At 36.1% G+C, this 18,263-nt stretch overlaps 1 pseudogene; it reads right to left on the bottom strand.

Annotated features, from left to right (window-relative positions):
• Positions 1–7,300: 7,300 nt before the first annotated feature.
• LOC110192313 (elongation factor 1-beta pseudogene) lies at positions 7,301–9,813 on the bottom strand (annotated as a pseudogene).
• Positions 9,814–18,263: the final 8,450 nt, after the last annotated feature.

The raw sequence follows: 18,263 nt of genomic DNA, 5'->3' as shown, positions 1-18,263 counted from the left end.
AGTATATAGAGCCTCCATGGACATCTTGTCTCAAAAGAAGGGGAATTAGGGCTTCTGGGAACAGCCTCCATCTAGATAAGTGGGAGGGCATGGACACAAAAAGAATTTGTGGTAAGTGGGAAAGAAACTGATCATGGGGAAGGCAGAAGACAGAGTTGTACCTACCACATGATTTGGGACATAGGGAAATTTGTGTTGTTGTTAAGTCATTTTTCAATCCTGTCTACCTCTTCCTGACCCCATTTGGGGTTTTCTCAGCAGAGATGTTGGAATGGTTTGCCATTTCCTTCTCCAGTTCATTTTACAGATGAGGAAATGGAGGCAAACAGAGTGAAGTAACTTGCTCAGGGTCACACAGCTAGTAAGTGTCTGAGGACAGATTTGAACTCATGAAGATGTGTCTTCTTGACTCCAGGCCTGGCACTCTGTCTACTATGTTACCTAGCTGTCCTGATATTTCTAAGAGTACGGCAAAACCAGAAAATGGGGAGGGGACAAGGGAGGAATATTTACAAAGGAATACCATGTGAATTGGTTAGAAATGGGAACTCAAAATGGACACTTTCAAAAATTTTATTCCATGAGGAACACAAAAAATCTTAAGAAGGAACAAATTAATATATAGATCATAAATCACACAAGTTTAATAAGTAATAAAAGCTTAGAACAGAGAAAAAGGAAAGTTAATTGATTAAGTAAATAAAGCAAAGAAAGCCTTTTAAAAATGTTTATGATGTATCCCTTCCACTGGCCTTCTCCAACTGAACAAAAAATAAATAGAATGAAAAATAAAGCCCTCTTCATTTTTTATCATTGAGAGTTCCTTTTAGTTGAGACTGAAATTTTTAATAATTGTTCAAAGTACCTTCTAATGTTTAGCTTTAATTCTAAATTGATGATTTTGTTATTGTTCAATGGTCTCACTAAACGGAGTCAGCGGATACTCATCTGACTTACATATTAGTGACCAAGAGTTTTGTCATTCAAGATAGAAATGATTTTATTTTTATGTTTTGGGGGGCTTATTTTTATGTTATTTGGACCATGTCAAGTGTATTTCAATTGTCTTTCAGAAGAAAACACTCACTATATATAATTGTAAGGCTTCTGAATAATCTATAAGTTTCTTTTATTTTTCAGCTTATGCTGTATTTTACATCTTTTCACCATCTTCCCCAGGGCCACTTTCAGGATGGTATCACTAAATATCAAAACATTTGTTGACTTAGTTTGGAGGATCTGGTCAAGTTTTTTGTAAAAACATTTTTCCTTCTTCATCTCTTACACAAGATGTTGGTACATAAACTTCTTTGGGTTGTTTTTTTGCTCATGAAAATTGTCATTAGAACAAGACAAGATGACTAAGTATCCTATGAAATTATATGTTGCTTTGGAGCACACAATGAAATTGATTTCACCAACTATTGCTTGCCAAACCAAGAATAACCTAGGAGCTATCCTTCCATCTGTATTCAGCTTCCTTTTGCCTTTCTGATTTTGTTTTTCATGAGAATATTAGTATTTACGTGGTTCAATTCTTATCATAGAATGTTAATAACAAAAGTATGACATGTTTAGTATGTATAACTAAGGTAATGTTAAAAATAATATAAAATTGTGAATTCTTAGAATATTCCTCTTTTCCACCACCCTGCCAATATCATTGTGGATATGGAAGGGGACCTTATAGGATTGAGTCCTTTTTTTCTTTATTTCATGAATTACCATGGTTACAGAATTCTCCATCTACTGGCCACCTATGCAGAGCTTTCTATACTTATTCAAGTTGCTTATTAAATAGCAGATTTAGTCCATTGTTGGAACCGTACACAGAGACTTTCTGGCATGGTAAAATCTTCCCTACTACTGAAAAGGAGGTAGAAAATGTTATTGTTCCCATCCATTTTAACAACTCCAGACAGCTGAGGAAATACTGATTTTATAAGATTACTTCAGTGAGTAGAGAATAGAAAGGAATTGTAAACTGAGAGGAAGTCCAATGCCTTTCTACTGTAAATATCACCATTGTGTTCCTTTTTTTTTGTATTATAGCATAATCTCCAGTGCCTTCACCATACTTAGCACTATCCTTCATATAATTAAAAATAAAAGAAAGAACAAATAACAAGATGGGGAAAAAAGGTGATTGTCAGAATATGTCTTTTGAAAATGCTCATGTCAAAATTTCCTTTGGTTTATTTACTTTATGAGTTATTTCCATAGGTAAGCTTCTTAGTATTTTAAAATGTTTTCCATAGAATACAATGAGAATGTTCATTCATTCCTCTTCCTTTACTCAATTTTCTTTTGAAATGTGGAATATAATTTAATTTCTATAGTCACTTGTGAAAATGAAGCTACTATATGCAGTGTGATTTGGACAGGAAATAATGAATATGGGAGATTTTGTATTTTCAATTGAAATAATCTCTAACCACAAACTACACAAAACCCCACAAATGTATGCTATCTCAATATTGAGACTAGTTGAGAAAAAGAGAATTTTCAAATGCAAAGGAGAAGTTTGAATGAGTACTTAGAGAATCGTATATTCTAAGATGTGGATGGAAACACAAAACATTTTGAGTATTCAATATCTGAAGAGAATTCATCTCCATATTATGCAGAGCAGTGTGGATTCAGTCTGCTATTGAAGATCTATAAGGACCCATTGCTCTACATCTTAAGCTGTCTATTCCAGGTTGACATTGAATTATTAATAATGATTCTTTGGGTCTGACTATTCGTCTAGTTCCAAATACATCTAACTACAATACTATCTAGCATACATCTTCCCATCTTCCATCTCGCATATGAAACTATGTGGAAATGCTTTGCTAAAATCTGTGTATTACGTGAATAGCATTCTTCTGATCTTCCAATCTAATAATCCTATAAAAAGGAAATGAAGTTAATCTATTATGTCCTGTCTCTTGATTTTCCACAAATGTTGTTGATGCTTTTTTTAATCAAACATATGCAGATATACTCCACCCCAAATGAAGCCACCATAGTAACAAAGAAAAATAGGCAAAACTGACCAACAATGGTTTATCACGACATCATATACACCATTTTGCATTCTTGACCCCTCACATCTCTAGTGATTGAAGGAAATGAGTTTCATCATCTGCTGTATGGAACCAAGATTAGTCATCACCATTAATCTAAGTTCAGCCGCCTTTTAATATTGTTTTTCTTTACATTAGTGTAGTTATTGCATATTTTATTATCATTGTTCTACATTATTCCCTATATTTCTTTCCGTGTTTATGAGAATTACTTACATATATCATTTCTGAGGAGATAATATTCAGTTACGTTTGTATACTACAATTTGTTCAGCCATTATCCTTTTGAGGGAAATTTGCTTCCAATTTTTTTCCTTTTGTCTCTACATTTTGCTATTACAAAAAAATACTTCATGACTCATTTGATAAGCAACATGACCTATTCTTGATGTAGCTATGCTAGTTCCCTTTGAGAACTTCAGGAGAGGGAGGAACAATATTATGCAACAGTGATCTTTTCAAAGATAGTTTTACTTTCTACTGGTGGTAAGGAAAATGGCTGCAATAATTTGGATATTTAATTAGATTTCTTTTTTCAGAAATTGAAATATTCTACTGTATTTGTGAGGAGGGTTTAATCATTCAGGGGAGACACATTTGTGAGAGCACTAAAAAAGATATCAATTGGCAAGGCAACTGAAAGTTGACAAAAATGTAAAATGATAAATGTTGGGAAAATGCAGGAAAACAGGAGCATTGATGAACCATTGATAGAGCCCTGAATTGGCTGAGCCAATCTGAAAAGTAGTTTGGAACTATGCCCCCCAAATTACTAAACTGTGCATAGCTTTTGACCCAATGATATCACTATTAGGTCTGTACCTGAAGAGATCAGAGATCAAAGGAAGATGAAAAGCACTCATATATGAGCAGAACCAGAACAAGTTTTACGACAACATTGTAAAGACAAATAACTTTGGCAGATGTAAGAACTCTGATTGATGCATTGACATACTGCTGTTTCAGAGAAGCTATAATAAATCATTCTACCCACCTCCTGACAGAGATGAGATAGTCTCAGAGGGAAAATTGAGACATGTATATTTTTTGGACATGGCCAATGTGGAATTTGTTTTGCTTGACTATACATATATATACACCACAAAGGGCTTTTTCCCTTCTTTTCCCAATTGGGGGGAGGTAAGGTAGGTAAGAGAAAAGAAAACTTGAAAATTGAAAAAATGAAATTTAATTTTGAAAAACTGTATAAGATACCTGAAGAAGAAGATATCAAAGGCTTGGGGAAAAGACTCAGACCTTATTGATTTCAAAAAAGGTGAGCAAGACAGCATCAACTACTGTCAGCCAATATGCTATTCTCCCACCTATACAAAATGTTAATATGAGTCATCATACAGATAACTATATGATAATCACCTTTAAAGAAAGTATTGGTAGAGAATAAATTAGAAGTGATATTTAAAAAAGTGGACCACTTTCATAATTTTGGGGGGGCTAGACAATGAGGTTAAGTGACTTGCCCAGGGTGACACAGCTAGTAAGTGCTATGTGTCTGAGGCCAGATTTGAACTCAGGTCCTCCTGAATCCAGGGCCAGTGCTCTATCTACTGTGCCACCTAGCTGTCCCTACTTTTATCATTTTACAGTTAATTGAAAGATTTAGAGAAAATAACATCTAATGTGTTGTTTGTTAATTATGAAAAAGCACTTAATTGGATAGAAAAAAATACCACCTTAAAGGCTCTTTTCCAAAAAGATGTCTCCAATCCGGAAACAAAATAATTCAAGGTCCATTGCAAAATATAACAGAAATAACACCGTCTGGTGACACTCTGACAATAAAAAGTAGAAGAAGCATAAAACAGATGTATCTTCACCAAAGGTATTTGCCACCATGACAAAAGAGGAATCAACACAAAATCCAAGTTGCAAAAAGTTTTTCTGTGGATGGGAAAGTTTTCAGATGCTTTTTATTTTGCATGTGATATTTGCATATGAGATTGTCAAGTCCTAGAACATTTCAGAGCCTCCTCAAAGAAATTTGTAAATTAAAGAGTTTAGCAGGTCTATACACAAAGAAAAGGCCAAGTGGGTGAAGAATATCTATCTTCTAAACATTCATTTAAATGGAAAACACATTGGGCTTCTCCATCAAAATGAATATTTGGAAAAGATGGTAAAGACTGGTAATACATTGAGCCAAGAATTAAAAGAAAGGAGAGTGGGTTAGATTTCCTTCAAGAAATTACAAAATTACTTTAAAAATCACCTCCCCCAGTTTCCCATGGAAACAAATACCTATATTTTAAATACCAACATTCTGTTGGCATTATTATATAGCAGTGAGACATGGAATATGACAGTCTCCAAAGAATTTTTTTAATGATTATAACAATGAAAGCATTGGGGGAAAATGTATGCTGGGTGTGAGCCAATTGAAATACACAACCAATGAAGAATACTGAGGAAGAACAGGAGAAAAAGATGCCACCTAGGACATAGATGAGAAGAAGAAAAGATGGTCTGATCACATAGATAATGACAGCGGTGATAGGTGGAAATACAGTGCACTTTATGACATCTTCACAATTTCAAAAGAGATAAAGAAAAGCCTCCAACATTTGGGTGGACCCCCAGGAGCAAATTTATGGGTGAACAGGGACAAAAGTCATACAGAATGATCAGGCATGGATGAGTTGTTACCTGCATCTTGGAGGGAATGCCCTGATTGATGAAATCACAGATCCACTTCAGTATTTTAAATACTAGAGATATAAAATGATATTAGACAAGAGGATGGGCTAGAAAAATCTGTTAGCAAGAAATTAGGAATTTCCTCTGAGGAATAAGTAAGAACAATTACGGACAGAGATGCTGAATCCAGAAAAAAGAGTAAATTTAATATTATTTGTGGCCTGGAACCAAAGTTCTATGCAGGGACCATATGTAATACTGGGAGGAGGGAAGCTTTCTCCCTAAAATCTTCTACTCTTGTCCCCACCCAAAGAGTCCCCTGAGAATACAGAGTTTAGCTCACATGCAGATCTCCATATAACAGGAAAAACACCTTCAGTTCCCAACCAAGCATTCAGGCCAATAATGCACTGAATATAAGAAAGGTTTTACTTTATCAAACAAAAAGACCCAGAATATAATGCATTAGCAGTCCCAGCTACTACAGTTGAAACATCTTTCCTGCTCTGGTTGGTCTCCACCTTCCCCCAAGGTTCTATATGGTTGTGGAGATTTATAGTAGAAGAATGTCTCACAGGAGGAAAACATCTGAGATCACTGGAGAATCAACCTCCTTTTAAAAATTGTTAACACTTTTTGTTTTAATTTTTCTTTTTTGCTTCTTTTGGTGAGGCCCAGTGTCACACAGCAAGTAAATTTCAAGTCAAATTTGAACTCAGGTCCTCCTGACCGCAAGGCCAGAGTCCACTGCACCACCTAGCTGTCCCTTGATACATTTTGTTTTGACACAATGACCACTTACCAACAAAAACTCATGCCCTTTTATGTTTCCTATCCAATTAATTAATTATCTCAATTAATAGCAATTCATTCCAATTAATAACAGAAAGAATAGATGTATACTTTAACTCTGACAGTGAGATTGGGAGAGGCACAAGATCTGGGATGTCATTGATATGAGGAATTCTCAAAGGAGGAAACTCCTATTAATTCATGTTAGTACTTTCTCTATAACCTACAGTCTTAAAGAGCTGACTAGAGCAAAGGTTTCAAATACACAGGCTATTTGGCCTAACATATTTCCCAGTGAGACTAACATCAGATAAAAATGTGGTACCTACCCAATTTTAATGTGTTGATGTATTAATATATGTATATGTATATATATGTACATTTTATACATATATACATATACATACACACACACAAACACTTATAATTATCTAAGTTTATAGGTAGCCTACAGGGATCCTTATAAATGGTTTGGTAGTCTCTGTTTCTATTTGAGTTTGATATCACTGGCCTAGAGCAATGATAGGTTATATGACTTGCCCAGGATCATAGCCAGCAAGTGTCAGTTTTAGACTGAACCAAGGTCTTCTTGGCTCCAAACCATTATGCTGGGTTGACTCCATAATTCTGCATTGTCAAAACATTGATCATTGCATTTAACTAGAATTATTTCCTCTTCATGTTTTCTTTATTTACATTGCTATAGTCTCTATGTGTGTTCTTTTTCCTTGGCTTACTTACAAATGCTTTTATTTAGACACAATTTTTAAGGATGGTATATTTTAGATCTCATTGAAGGCAGTAACCTCCATGGATTGCACATAGTCATCAAAGGCCTTTATCTGTTATTGCCGCATGTCTGTCCCCACTTTATCATCTTAACTACGTACTTTATCTGAAATTTTTTGATGTCATATCCTACTGAAATTAGAAGATCTCCAGATCAAGCCGTTTGTCTGACTTCTTCTGACACATTCTTCTATTATTCTTATTTCTTTATTATTCTTTGCCATATTTGCCTCATCATCCCAAAGTTTTAGGTCCAATAAGAGGAAAGATGTAGCAACAATCCCAGCTTTAAAAAAATATTGACCCATTCTGAGTGAGGCATTCTTCTCTTAGCTTTTTTGCTTCTTCACTTTCCAGCAGCTCCAGAGAGATCAACATCAACAACATCTTTGCTATTTGTAGTTCCACTTCCTGTGATTATCTTCTAAATCAGCAGGGCCATACTTCCAAATACCTCTTTACCCCCAGCAAACTTGCCTTTTGCTTCTCATAAAACTTCATGTGGTTATAGCAACAGAGAGCATGGTACAAGGCAGCAAGTGGTGGTCCTCAGATTGCTTCAAATACATCAATGTTAGCTTGCCATGGCACATAGCCTGTGGTATAGCTCTTAGCCTCCAGAAAGCCACTGGAGTGCTACAGACCCATAAGTGTCTATAGATTTACAGAGACCATGGAAGTGTGTTTGGAGAAAATAAATGGCTAAAGTCTATTGTTCTTTTAAAGCTGATATCTTCACTCTACATCACTTTGTACAAGTTTTCCCATGCTTCTTGAGATTACTCATATTTGTCATTCCTTATGGCATAGTACTGTTCCACTAACTCATATACCTGAATGTATTTAGCCATCTTCACATATTTTTATTAAAAGATGGTATTACCACAAATATTGCTGCTATGGATATTTTTTTATCAATGGTTCTTTCCTTGCTATCATGAACCTCGTGGGGATATAGTCTTGGGAATGGAATCTTAGGATCAAAAGATATGAAAAAAATTAGTAACTTCTTTTAAATAATTGCACCATTTTCCAGAATTAACTAATTTGTAGCTCCTCAGCCCCAAATCCATATGTCTATCTTCCCACAAACCCTTCATGTTGTTTCCCCATTTTTTTCTAGATTGATTAATGTGAAGTAATAACTCAGAGTTATTTTAATTTGCATTTCTCTGATCATTAGTGATTTTGAACATTTTTCATTATTGAACAACTATCGATCACTTGTATTCTTTTCTTTTGAAGCCATTTTTTTTCATATCTTTTGACCAGTTTTGTACTGGGAAAATCTCTTGTGCTTATATATTTGTACACTTTCCCTGTAGATTTTTTAATACCAAACTTTAATCATAGATATTTGATGCAAATATTTGTTTTTCAGTTCATACATTTTTATCCGATTCTAGTTGCATTGATTTTATTTGTGTAATAGCTATCCTATGTCTGGTTATACTTTTTCCCCCATCTACAATCTACAACTATAAAAAACAACCCTATTCTAATTTTTATCATGTAACTTTTTTGTACTTTAAATTATTCATTTCAAATTTATTTTGGTAAAAGGTATAAAATAGTGACCTAAATAAAAAATTTTGGTTAAATTTGTTTCTATTGTTTATGCCTTAGTGTTTATCAAATACAAGACTGATGTGCACATCTATTGCTACGACTTGCTGATCTGGCCTTGTCCATTGATTTTCTTTCTATTTTTTATATCCAGTTCTAAATAGTTTTGATAATTACTGCTTCATAGAATAGCTTGAGATTTCTTAACGTCAAACACCTCTCCTCACTAATTTTTATTTCATCATATCACTTGATATTCTTGGAAAGTCAATCCCTTTGTCTCCATACCTAAATATAAACAAACCTAAATATAATACCTAAAAATAATTCACAATATTGTGAAGGGCAAGGTCCAACTGTGTATCTCAACATCATGGATCTGTTTCTTAATGCTGTTTGATTACGGTTCCCTCTGGATCCTAAAATTCAGCTGCTAGTTCTAGGACATCAAGGTTGTCTAAGACTCCTTTTCTCTCCACAAGTCTTAGTCCAATAATGCAGTATCATCCTGGAACTTGCTTTCTGTGTCCAGGAGTCTTGGTACTATAATTCCTCTGCTTGTCCAAAAGTTCCTCCCTTACTCTGAAATTACCACTCCAGTGCAGGCAGCTTGAGTTCCTGTAGCTTCTCTATTGACAGAATGAGAACTTTTTGTTTTCTCACTCTAGCCTCTGTGTGTTTAGCCTTGCTGTTCCCTTTGTTTTCCTGCTTTTCTGGGACTATGTTACTCCCTGCTCTGTACGTGGTCTCCTGGTGCACATTGCTCTCTAGAGGACCTGCAGGACTAAACAGAATTCCTTCCAGGGAACCAGAATCTGTGTGTGGATGATCATCTTCTAGCTATCTCAGCTCTGGTTCTCTTTGCATCTCCCTGTACCTGTTCTACAATGTCTTTTAAAGGCCAAGCCCAAGGATGTAGCTCATATGTATGACTAGACATGACTCAATAAGTTGTCCTTCATACAGTGTTGGATCAAGGAGTGCTGAGGACATAGAGATTTCACATCAGATTGAGGAAACAGTATTCATACCAATACAAAGACCTCATCTGTATTAATCTTTGCAGCAGGAATTTAACCTTGAAGAGGAATTAACTTTGTCGATAGAATTTCAAAAGGAAAGACCTGTCAATCTCAACAATAAGAGAGACATTCTTCAGGTTAGAAGTTACAAACTGTTTATAATCAATGTGAGGGGGGTGGTGGGGTTGTGAATAGACAGTAATGATGGAAAATATACCAAAAATATATTTGGCCCAAAAGTGAATGGAAATCAGATAAACAGCATTAGGGAAATTGAGTAAAGCTTTTATTGACCCCAAGCTTCTCCCTGAAACTAATGCTCATGTTTTAAAGATCAATATTATTCTGGTGATACCCTATCACTGTAAATAATAGAATATCACAATCCCCAAGCATTTAAAATTGAGGGTAACCTAAAGAACAATGGAGAGAAAAATATATGATAAGTACAAATGGCTGCAGCCTATTTCCATTAAGTAACTGAATACATAATGCAGTGAAAAGGGGATCATCAAAGAAATGTGTGACCAGAAAAGGAGGTGGGCCGGACATATAGCAAGAGCAAGAGTTTATGGACAAGGCACATGATTTACTTGTACTTCTGTAATATTAAGAGGTGTAGAGGAATGTCCTTGGAATAACAGGCAGATCCTTTGTGATAGATTCCTGGATAGACATCCATAAGAGCTGCATAGAATAAAGTGTAAATGGGTATAATCTGTATTATTGGAGTCACATCAGTGAGATCACATATCTATTAAAATATACAAGTATTGAGAAGAAGTGGGCGGGTAGGTAGGTGAAGAATATTCAGAGTCATGGCATTGATCATAACTGTTTAAATGAATGAATGAATAAAAAAGGCATTTATTGAGCCCTGAATGATAAAATAGTTATTAAGCACTAGAAATAAAAATATAAACAAGAAAACAGCCCCTGTTCTCAAGGAACTCCCATCTTAATAGAAGAAGACAACACAAATAAGGCCATGGTAGCTAGGGAAGTATTCCATGGTATGGGGTATCACAGGGCTGCTGATTGACTTGAGTTTTCCAGGAATAGTAGGGTAGATTTGATTATTGTTCCCAGAGCTATAGGTAGAAAGCAGAAGAAAAGTATGCACACTATAGCATGGCATGAAGGTTGCCAGGGAGCCCTCAAAGCTCAAGGGTAAATGGGGTCAGATTAGTTATGGTGAATGTTAACCACTCAGAAACCCAGGTTAGAGACCCAGGTGAAAAGCATGAAGCCCAGGACCATGACACAAAGACTGTCAGGGAATAGTGGGACTAGACAATGACAGTATATTTTCATAATTTTGGAAAAGAAAATCATAATAGTTGACATTTATATGGTGCTTTAAAATATAAAAAGTATTTTACATTCATGAATTCATTTGATTCTCACAACAACCCTATGAGTTAGCACCATGGCATTAACCATTTTATAGATGAGGAAACTGAAGCTCATGACTTCCCCATGAGCACACAATTACTAAGTGCCCAGCTTCTTCCCACTATACCAGATTGCCTTGAATAATGAAAGCATTCACACCAGGGAAAGAAAAACAAGAGTCCTCTAGAAGTTGTCTGGGCTCATTAGTCTCCTTTAACCACCTCAGGAAAACCTAAGGAAATTCAATGTGGAGAGATTGAAGGGACCAGCAGCAGCTTAATGAAAGCTGAGAAGGAATTCCCATGGACCTGAGGAAACATGGATAAAAAAGTTTCCTATCACTTAATGATACAAAGTTGCTTAATGAATTAAGGCAACTCTTCAAAAAATTTACATTGAATCACTGTTATTAAACTTATGCTAATAGAAGTACTAAGGCATAGAGAATAGAGTATAAATTCATTAAAAATACAGTTGTTTATTCTTTACATTTGTATCACTGATACCTAACACTGTACCTGCAACATAGCCCTTAATAAAGTCTCTTAATAAATACTTGTTGTTTGTTTGATTGAATAATTTTGGAATCAGTAGCATGTGTCCTTCAAATATGCCTCTGACATTTCATGGCTGTGATCAAGAATAAATCACGATCTCTTTGAGTCTCAGGCACCTTGCTAAAAGGGTTCTTACTATAGGTTCTGTCCATAGATTCCACAGGTTACACAAACTTAGATGGGAAAAAATACATCTTTATTTTCACTAGCTTCTAAATGAAATTTAGTATTTCCTTCATTTGTCCAAAAATATTCTTTTGAGAAGAGGACCGTAGGCTTCACCAGACTGCCAAAAGGGATCATGACAGAAAATGGCCAAGAATGGTATCTCTAAGACTCATCTACCCAAATTTCTCTATCCTTGATTAGTATCTAAGACCAGATTTGAACTCAGGTCCACCTGACTCCAGTCCCAGCAATCTATCTACTGAGCCACCTAGCTGCCTGGAATATAATATGCATTTAATAAATGTTTATTGACTGAATGACTCCACTTCCTCTCATTCATTTCTTGTCCTTTTGCAATCCGGCTTCTGATTTCATTACTCAACAAAAACTGCCGTCTTCAAAGCTACCAGTGATCTCTTAATTGCAAATTTTCACGGTCTTTTCTCCATTCTTATCATTGATCTCTCTGCTGCTTTTCACACTGTTGCCCTCCATCCCCCTTGCATCCTGGCTATTATCATGAGAGCAGAAATTATTTCATCATTTGTATTTGTACCTCCAGCATCATAGCAGGTTCTAAATAAAGGCTTGTTGATTAAATGATAGGTTTTTTGACACCACTGTCTTCTGGTTCTCCTCTTTCCTGTCTGACTGTTGTTTCTCAGTCTTCTTAACAGGCTATCATCTATATCACACCTCCTAATTCTGGGTATACTGCAAGGGTCTATCTTGAGCCCTCCTCTCACTGTAGATTCTCTTCATCAGTTATCTCATCAGTTCTCATGAGTTTAATTATCCTCTCTCTGTAGATGAGTCCCACATTTGATATCCAGCCCCAGTCTCTCTCCTGAGCTCCCGATCTACACCTCCAAAAGCCTAGTAGATATTTCAAACTGTATATGTCGTAGATATCTGAATCTCAACCTGTCCAAAACAGAAGACATTATCTTTCCCACCAAATACTTCCCTCTACTGCATTTCCCTATTTCTGTTGAGGGCACCCCCTTATCTCTAGTCCCTCCAGGTATATAACTTCAGTATTATCCTCAAATTCTTTTTCTTTCTCACCCCAACATGCAAAATGTGGCCATATCCTGCAATTTCTACCTCACAATATCTGTTGTGTTTGACCTTTTCTCCCTCCTTTCACAGTCATTGCCTTTTTTAAGGCACTCATCACCTCTTTCATGGACTATTGCAATGGCCTCCTAATTGGTCTCCTTGATTCAAGTGTTTCTTCACCCCTGCCTACACATATTTGCTAAACTTCCTTAACTGCAGCTGTGATGCCATCACTTCCCTTTTCAATAAACTCTAGTGACTCACTATTGCCACTAGGATAAAAGACATTCCTCCATTTGGCTTTTAAAGCCCTTCATAACATGACTCCAATCTATCTTTCCAGACTCATTCTGTATCCCTCCCCTCTTCATACTCTACAGTACAGTTAAAGTGACTTTTCCTCAATTTCTTGCACATGGCTCCTCTCTACCTTTGCACTGGCCATCCTACAGATGGCCATGTAGAATGCATTTCTTCCTTACCTCAGCCTCATAAAATCCCTTACTTACTTCAAGACACAGTTCATGCACTTTCTTTTAGATGATGCTTTTCTTTATCCCTTGCCTCAATTACCAGGACCCTCATTCTTCAACTACTAGGCATCAAGGTGATACAGTAGCTACAACATTAGGAAGCCCTGAGTTCAAATCCTGCCTCAGATACTTATTAGCTCCTGACCTCAGGAGATCACTTAACCTCTCTGTGCCTCATTTTCCTCATCTATAAAATGGAGATCATAATAATAAAACCTATTGCACAAAGTGTCATGAGGATCAAATAAATGACCAGATACAAATCACTTTGCAAACCATAAAGTGCTATATGAATGCTATTATAACTACATTACCTTGTGATTATTTTTGTAATTATTTTACATATACACATATAGGTTCATGCTGTCTCCTTTGATTAAACACAAGTTCCTTGACAGAAAAATTCATTTCATTCCTCTGTCTTTGTATACCTAGCCCAAGTGTCCAGTATATAGTCAGTGTTTAATAAATGCCTATCAATGCATTGGAAAGTTCAATTGCTGGAAGATTTGTTATTAACATGCTTTCATTTGAAAAGCAGGAATCTGAGTAACAAAGGATTTGAGGGATACTAGAATAACCTTGCAGCGCCCACCTGACCCCACCTCCACCTAGCCTTTTTGTTTTTTGACTTCCCCAGTTCATTCATTTGCATGGGAAATGCAGAGCTATTTGGAGGGCTGAAAGAAAGATGGTTGCTCCCATGGAGGAGGAACCCATGCAGTTCTTTGTTGGAAGGCAGCAAACCTCCCCCAAAAAGGTAGTTCCAGGGGAACACAGATTGGCAATCACAAACTGACTGGAGTTAAAGGGTACTTTCTAAATGCGAAGTAAGATAGAGGTTCAGGATTAAGATGAGGCTCATGCTAGAAGAAGGAATTGAGTTTGAAAGATATCTTCAGCTTATTGTTTGGCCTCCTTCCTCATCTTTTTTGCCAGCTGGGATTGCCACTCCCATTTCATCCTTCTTTTTGCAGGCTGCCTATTGTTCCGCTCTCTCTGCTCTGTGATATTCTGTTGGCTCAATCAGCCCATGAACTCTTTATTCTTTTTCCTCTTCTTACAGTGGCAACTAGATGGCTCAACAGAGAGAATCTGGGCTTGGAGACAGGAAGACCTGAGGTCAAATTCAGCCTCAGACATTTATTAGCTGTGTGGTCATGGGCAAGTCATTTAACCTCTTTCTTCCTCAGTTTCCTTAACTGTAAAATGGGGATAATAATAGAATCTTCCTCTCAGGGTTGTTGTGAGGGTCAATTGAGATAATATTAGCAAAATGAGTAGTACAGTGCCTGATACATAACTAAATAAAAATTTGTTTCTTTCCTCCCTTCTTTCCTTCCCTCCTTCTTTTCCTTCCTCCTTCCTTCTTTTTTCCACATTTATTTATTTTATTTTTAATTTATAGAATAAAACATGAAACTATGAATCTATTATGTACAACTTGCTATTCCTTTTGAATATGTAATAGCCATCATGTAAATTTATTTTTTCCTTCCCTCCCCCCCAGAGATGGCTACCACTAGACACAAATAGGATATATATGTATATATGTATACATGTATGTATGTATATGTAAAATTATTCTATACATACTTCTAATTATTAGTTCTTTCTCTAGATGCAGATAGTGCCTTTCTTCATATGTCCTTCATAGTTATAGTCAAAATTACTTATTTGCTCAAAGGCATTCTTAAAACAACATTGCTATTACTATGCACAATGCTCTCATAGTTCTGCTCATTTTGCTCTTCATTATTTCATGCAAGTTTTTTCATGTTTTTCTAAGATAATCAACACCATCATTTCTCATAGCACAGCAGTATTCCATCATAATCATATATCACAACTTGTGCAGCCATTCCCCAGGTGATGGGCATCCATGCAATTCCTTGTTCTTTGCCACCGCAAAGAGAGCTGCTATAAACATTTTAGAATGCATAGGGTTTTTTTCCTTTTTCCTTAATCATCTTCAAAAATAGACCTAGTAGTGGTATTCTTTCTTTCTTTCCTTCCTTCTTTTTTCCTTCCTTCCTTCCTTCCTTCCTTTTTTCCTAGTGTATGTTCATGAGGATCTGCAGCTCCAGAAGATACCTCTCCCTTAATCTCAACTGAATGTCCTAGGGATCCTATTTGGACTCCTTGTTCTTGCTTTGCCTATTATAGCATGTGGTTTTAATTAGCAGACTGGCTGTTTTGTCACGAAAGAGCTTAACACCTGAAGGCTAAGACTCTGGGAGTTGACAGACTTTTCCCTCCCTAGTCAGGTGACTGAGTATGTGTTATTTGTTTGTTTGATTTTTTTTTAAAGCTTAGCTACTGGCCATAAGCTACAAAGGGGTGACAGAGCCTACTCTTCCTCTTATAGGGAAATGGATGCATCTCAACATGTAGTCAAGTATTTGGGGGCAGATGAGAAAGGGAAGGAGGCAAGAAGTTCAAGAAAGACAATGTTCAGTGGGGAACAACAGTGATACAGGGGGAGTAAGCCCAATAAAACATCAGGATATCACCAGAAGACATCACTGGTCTTGTAGTGTTGAAGAAAGGAACTGTCCCTTCACAAACATGACTGGCTACTAATGCCTGTTGCTCATGTACGCCCACATGTGATCCATAACATCTACTCCTTCCATTGGTGGTATGTATATTTGTAGGAGAGTGTGCCCTAGGTTTACGAGATAACTTTCTATTGCTTTTTAATTGTTACACTATTTCATTAATTGCCTGTACTTTGCATTCATTGCCTCCTACTCTGGTCATCACTTTACAAAGCTGTGATATTGAGTAGATGCAAGCCCATGAGGGCCCCTGAATTTAGGGGGGCCTTTGAGGGACATTTGTGAAAGGCAGTGCATCATGCACTATTCTACTAAACTACAGATGAGTTTCAATTGTATAGGTTGTCCACATTAAAAGACTCAGAACTTTGACATGTTGACATATCAATGCTAACAAAACATTGCAGTCTTAAAAAGAGATGCAGGCATTTATTTAGTAGAAAATATTACTCTTTCTTTTAAGAGTTAATGTATTCTGAAGACATAGTAAATGGAATCACAATGCCTAATGGCTTTTTAGAAGTGCAAGGGATGAAGGAGTTTCCAGAAACACAGATGGACTTACATATACACAAAGTGAGGTTAATATTTAGTTGTGGAAGCCTATGAAAAGAAATGACTACATGAAAGTTGTCCTAAAACTATAGCCTAGATTTTTGAGAAAATACAACCTCTGTTGTACATGGCCAAAATAGAGAACTATTGGTGGTGGAAAAGGGGAAAGAGACTTCTCATGAAATCTATCTCTTCTGTCTGAAAAATCTACCTGTTTTTTTGAAAGTTGGGAAATTTTAGGACACTGAATCATATAAAATTGCCTCTGTAAGAATCTACAGTTTCAAGTCTCTAAAATAAAAGGATTCCCAAAAGAATATTGATGCAAAAATTTTAAATAAAGTACTAGCAAGGAAATTACATCAATATATCACAAAGATCATACACTATGACCAGGTGGGATTTATACCTGAAATACAAGGCTGGTTCAATATCAGGAAAACTATTAGTATAATTGATCATTTCAGTAACAAAAGCAACAGAAATCATGTGATTATCTCAATAGATGCAGAAAAAGCTTTTGACAAAATACAACACCCATTCCTATTAAAAACACTAGAAAGCATAGGAATAAGTGGAGCTTTCCTAAAAGTGGTAAGTAGTATCTATCTAAAGCCATCAGCAAACATTATCTATAATGACAATAAGCCAGAAACCTTCACAATAAGATCAGGGGTGAAGCAAGGATGTCCACTATCACCACTGTTATTCAGTATTGTACTAGAAATGCCAGCGATAGCAATACCTTCCTTGCATTTTTTTGTTTCAAATAATATATTTTCTAATTACATGTTAAAACAATTTTTACTTTTTTTTTTAATTTTGAGTTCCAAATTCCCTCCTTCCATTCACCCCTTCATGAGAAGGCAAGAAAGTTGATACAGGTTATATCTGTGCAGTCATGCAAAATATATTTCCATATTAGTCATGTTCTAAAAGAAAATAGATCTAAAGAAAAAACAAGAAAACTAAAGTATTTTAAAGTATGCTTTGATCTGCATTCAGACTACATCAGTTCTTTCTCTGGAAGTGGTTAGCATTTTCCATCATAAGTCCTCGAAATTGTCTGGGAACATTGTAGTGCTCAGAACAGCTAAGTAATTCACAGTTGATCATTGTACAATATTATTGTTAATGTGTACACTGTTTCGGTTCTGCTCACTTCACTTTGCATCAGCTCATGTAAGTCTTCCCAGGTTTTTCTGAAAGCTCTCATACTTGCCATTTCTTATAACACAATAGTATTCCATCTCAATCATATACCACAACCTGTTCAGCCATTCCCAAATTGATGGGCATACCCTTAATTTCCAATTCTTTGCCACCACAAAAAGCTGCTATAAATGTGTTTGTACATATAGGTCCCTTTTTTTATCTTTTTGGGATACAAATCTAGTACTGCTATTACTGGGCCAAAGAGCATGCATGGTTTTATAACCTTTTTGGGCATAGTTCCAAATTGCTCTTCAGAATGGTTGGAGTAGGTCACAACTCCACCAACAGTGCTTTAGTGTCCCAATTTTTCCACATCCCCTCC

The sequence above is a fragment of the Phascolarctos cinereus genome, unplaced genomic scaffold (assembly GCF_003287225.1).
Source record: "Phascolarctos cinereus isolate Bilbo 61053 unplaced genomic scaffold, phaCin_HiC Scaffold_3;HRSCAF=262, whole genome shotgun sequence".
Taxonomy (NCBI): Eukaryota; Metazoa; Chordata; class Mammalia; order Diprotodontia; family Phascolarctidae; genus Phascolarctos; species Phascolarctos cinereus.
This window is presented reverse-complemented; position numbering and strand designations above follow the sequence as displayed.